This window comes from Parambassis ranga, chromosome 22, assembly GCF_900634625.1.
Source record: "Parambassis ranga chromosome 22, fParRan2.1, whole genome shotgun sequence".
Taxonomy (NCBI): domain Eukaryota; kingdom Metazoa; phylum Chordata; class Actinopteri; family Ambassidae; genus Parambassis; species Parambassis ranga.
Window position 1 is genome coordinate 19,464,341 of NC_041042.1, and position 5,158 is coordinate 19,469,498.

Consider the following 5,158-nt stretch of genomic DNA (forward strand, 5'->3'; position numbering starts at 1 on the left):
GGTGGGCAGCTCAGTGCTTAGACTTTGAAAGAAGAAGTATAGCCCACTGGACTAATGACAGTTACCAATGCTGAGATGCATTTTATTGCTATTTCATCCTTGGCTTGAGAAAAATATTTATTTATTTTTATTATTTACTATAATATTGCAGTAATAAGTCCTTTCACAATTGCAGTATGATTTACTGTCTGGAAATGAGTGACTTACACTCCTGGCACCTATTCCTACCTGCCTTTCAGACCCTGTCTATGCAGCTGTTGTATCAGGTGCTGTGACTTAGTTGGTCAAAGCACCTCTCTAGTAAACAGGAGATCCTGGGTTCAAATCCCAGCAGCGCTTTTACCTCTCTTTGTGAAATTTGGGTTGGAGTGAGATCACTCTGGATATCAGCTCAGCCTGAGAACAAAGACATTTACAACTCAGCATCTCTTGCTAATCTAAATTATGAAATATTCGAGAAATAATCTTGGTTTTCAAATTTTAAAAAAAAATACTTGCTGGAGGAGTTTTTTTTTACTTTTTTACTATTAAACTCATAAAACTGAGGTCAAAGTTTTTGGCCCCAAACATCTTAGAGCTAGAATAGCTCCTCTCTGCCTCCTCCCACTTACGCAATTTTGTCATAGCATCAATATGCTAAAAAACTCTGAAAAGCCTCCAGCTGATTCAATACTCTGCAGCAAGAACACTGATGGAAATTAGCAAGAGAGATCATATTTCTCTTACACTGGCTCCCTGTAAAGTATAGAAATCACATACAAGGCCATTTGTGTCCAAGCTCCATTATATGGAAGGTGATCCTTCCAGATTATTCCTGCAACCTCAGCAACAGGTACACTGAGTGCAACTACTCTTCCATAAAACACATTATTTCACATTCAGCAGAGCTGCTTGTTGCAAGGTTCTGGTCCACTGCTGCTGAAGGAGCACATAAAAGAATTACTTAATGAACAGCCTCTTTCTTGTACATTGGTATATGGAGTGTTTGGAACATGTAGCTTGGTCTTTAAACCTCATTTGAAGGCTTTTGTCAGAATGGAGATACCGTTCTCCACACAGGATCCTGCAGTCCTTATACAAGCATGGGTATTGTACTTTAGGAATAGTGGTGGATGGACTGATGATGTAAGTATGGAAGAGAGGTGAGTAAAAATAGCAGTGAGACCCAGTGTGTCCCATCAAAGGCTCTGCTGGCAGCAGTGGGGTGTAATGCGACTCTCTGTGCACAGCAACACTGATGGAGTGTTTTTACACGACAGTGACATACACATATAAACAACAAGTCCTGTTTATTCAACCTCCACACATGGTTGTTATTGCCATGACATGTTCATACACAGATCCTTCCTTCTTGGTGCTTGTAGTAGAGTAACAGAGTAAGGGTGTAATTAGATTAGCCTGAGAGGCAGGTGGAAACATCTCTGTTCAAAGTTAAGAACTACACCTACCAAAACATCAAATGCATAATGTATAATTGCATTATATTATAATATATTGCCCAGCCATGTAAGTGGAACTCAAATAATTTTTTTTTAGATGGTTTTTGTCATGCTAATCTGTGGTTCAAGTGCTCATTTTTGGAATGTCAGTATTAGTTACAGTTGGTTGGAAAAGGGGATATGTAACATCTCAGTCAGCCAAGCTACTGGCTCAGAAGTGGGTGGGTGTTTGGGCTGAACGACGGAGATGCAGCTTCACCTCTCGACCTCTACTGTGCAGACTCCAAGCTGGCATCTTTTTTTTAAAACATGGCATCAGTGCCAGGCTCCTGAAGTCCTGTGCTGAACAGCTGTGTGGGATCTTTGAGCACATGTTCAACCTAAGCCTGAGGTTGGCAAAGGTACCACTACTGTGGAAAACATCATGTGTGGTGCCGGTGCCAAAGATCCCTCGCCCTAAGGACCTCAACAGCTACAGACCAGTGGCACTGACGTCCCATCTGATGAAGACCCTGGAGAGGCTGGTTCTTTCCCACCTGCGCCCCCTGGTGGGCTCCCCGATGGACGTCCTGCAGTTTGCCTATCAGCCTGGCATTGGAGTGGATGATGCCATCATCTACCTCCTACCAAGGTCTCTTTCTCACCTGGAGAAAGCTGGGAGCACTGTGAGGATTATGTTCTTTGATTTTTCCAGTGCGTTTAACACCATCTAGCCCACTCTCCTGGGGGACAAACTGGTGCAGTCAGGGGTGGACCACCACCTCACATCATGGATCTTGGACTACTTAACCAACAGACCACAGTTTGCGAGGGCACAGGGCTGTGTGTCTGACGTGGTCATCTGCAGCATGGGAGCCCCACAAGGAACTGTTCTTGCTCCCTTCCTTTTTACACTTTACACTGCAGACTTCGGTCACCTCTCACCCAGCTGTCATCTACAGAAATTCTCTGATGACTCTGCAGTGGTCGGCCTCATCACAGATGGCGATGACAGGGAGTACAGGAGGACTTATCCAGGACTTGACAGACTCTCGAGTCCAGCCTAACAATAAATACATTAACAACTCAGCATCTCTTGTGAATTTCCAATCAGAGGTGAAATCCGTTAATTATGGAGTATTTGAGAAATAATCTTCGTTTTCACAATTTTTAAAACATTCTTGCTGGAGGACTTTTTTTGTACTTTTTCACTATTAAATTCTGATCAAACTGAGGTCAATGTTTTTGGCCACAAACATCTCAGAACTAGAACAGCTCCTCTCTGTCCTGTCTACCTCTTCTTCTCCTCTTCTTCTACCCGACTGTCAGCAGGAAGGTTCTCCCTTATAAGCTTTGTCCTGCTCAAGGTTTCTTCCAGTTACAGGGGAGCTTTTTCTTGCCACTGTTGCTCTGAAGGAGGTTCAGGCTGTGGTTTTCTGTAACGCATTTTAAAACAATTCTGAAAAAAACACTATATCAATACAAATTGACTTGTTTGTCACCTTTGTCACCACCTTCAGTGGCACTGACACTGCGACCATAGCAACAGTGTGGAAGACAAGAGCTGCTGTTCTTCTGACTACATACATTACAAAAATAATCTGACACTGATTTTTTTAATTTTCAAACTATATTATCTTTGATAAATAAAAATGAATAATTCTGCAGGCTGGCTCTCTTCTGTGGGAGGACATCCTCTCTTAGGATATTTTCTAATCCCTTCAGGTTCTTCTAGCTTGTCGATGCCTGGTACAGTACAACACTACTTTCCTCCCACACTGTGCGCTCTTATCGCAGAAAGCCCTGTGGACCTAACAGATGTCATCACCCTGCACCTCCATATCTGCACTCTCCTCAGGATCATCTAAACACTGTCAGTAGGTTAGTGGCTCCCTCTCACATGGGGCTGCACACTGCATTTCTTACTTGATATGTATTGATTTGACAATCCAGCAGACAGGCTTTGATGTAAACTTCAGACTTCTTATCTGATAAACTCAAATTACAGAAGCGATACTAGTTTTCTTATGAATATTTAGATCCTAGGGATTAAGTCTATTTTGAAAGAATAAATAACTGCTTAATTTATTAGTCACTTTGTGCACTTTGCGTTTTTTATTATTATTTAAATAATTGTATTAAAATAACCAGAGGATAAATCTGTTTGTTAGAGCCCCCTTGACCTTTCCTGTTTGTCCTCCTCTCAGGCCAAAATTCACACATTTAGATAAGAAAGTAGAAAAAAAAAACTGTTGCAACTTAGATACTTGCATCTTGTGTTTTTCCCTCAGGATAAAAATGCAAAAAAATTCACAAAAGAAAATACACAGGATTTGCAAAGTTTTTTAGATTCTATATGTATTAGAGAACATTTGATAGTGACACCCATGGTTGTAAAGAACTGCACTGAGCATATATTCCTGTGCTTCATTTCTAGAATCCTGAAGTGATTGAAAACTGCAATTCTACCTGTAGCCTCTATGTGCTGTCTCTAACTGTGAAACAATCCCCCATAGACCTCCATATTGAAAACTTTAAAGACTTTTTGGTCCTGTTCTTCAGAAACCACATTACACTTTGTCCATATTAAAGGTTGTAATGTTAACAAACCAGCACATAGGATTTTCATGGTATTCTAATGAATCATACTTTGATCAGGTTTAAATTTAATGTTATGAAAAAAAATAGGAGAGACAGGAAATGAATGAATGGGTTAGCTAATATAGGATTATGCTAATAAAAACATTTGTTTATATATATTAGAAGGTGGAGAGCTGTTCGTTATCATTAGCAGATAACTAGCATCTCTAAGGCAAAGCAATCAGATATGTTTCCAAAAACAAATATGAAATGACTCCCATTTAAAATAAAGTGTTGGTTATTTTCTGAGTCTGCAGTTTCTGCTGTCCAGGAAGTTCGTAGAAATTATTTATTGTGGCCCACACTTGTTTTTACACCGGCCCTGAGATTGACGACCACATTACCCACACTAAAGCAAACAGCGTGCACACCCCCTGCCTGCAACTCCGCACATACATTACACTGTTCTGACTTCCACTCTCATTGCACATGCATACCCTTCTGTGCCTGTTCTTTGGTAGGAGACTGATTGTTGGGCTGTATACAGAGTAAAGCTAGCTGATGGATTCCTAACCAGAGTCCACTCCCATTCGCAGAGTCCTCAGAGCTCATGGCAACAGCTTACCCTTCATCAGTATGCTGTGAGCTGCCACAGACAGACTGCTTTTGTCTTAATGCTCTTAATGAGATATGGGAATGAAATGGAAGAGCACTTTATAAATACTGTTTTTTTTCAGAATTTCAGCAACTTGGATGCTTCCTAAGAGGAAGCTGAAAATTTGAGAAGTGGCCCTACTCATATTAGTCACATAGACTTGGGTCAACAAAATCACATAACATTTGTTATTTCAGCAGGCTTGGCACTGAAATCTGACAATGGTAAACCATAGTTCCTCAAAACCCCATTTAAGATTGACCTATCATTGTAAAGTGTTGTCCTGTTTTCAGCGTGATGAGGATAGATCAAGTGCACTCTCCATTAAGCCTGTAGAGAGCCGAACTTGTGTCACCGAGTGGTGATTGGATTAACTTTAACCAATCAGATATTTGAAGGATGTTGTAAGCTTGCTAGTAGGAGTTAGCATGTTGGTAGCATCACAAAGGTGGCTCCACTTTTAACCTGGCTAACTAAACCAGGCCTGGAGCGGGTCATGTTCATG

The 5,158-nt window shown here is 41.0% G+C and overlaps 1 non-coding gene across 1 annotated transcript; it reads left to right on the forward strand.

Annotated features, from left to right (window-relative positions):
• Positions 1-265: 265 nt before the first annotated feature.
• Positions 266-339, forward strand: trnat-agu (transfer RNA threonine (anticodon AGU)). Its single transcript has one exon. It is a non-coding gene; the product is annotated as a tRNA-Thr (tRNA).
• The last annotated feature ends 4,819 nt before the right edge of the window (positions 340-5,158 follow it).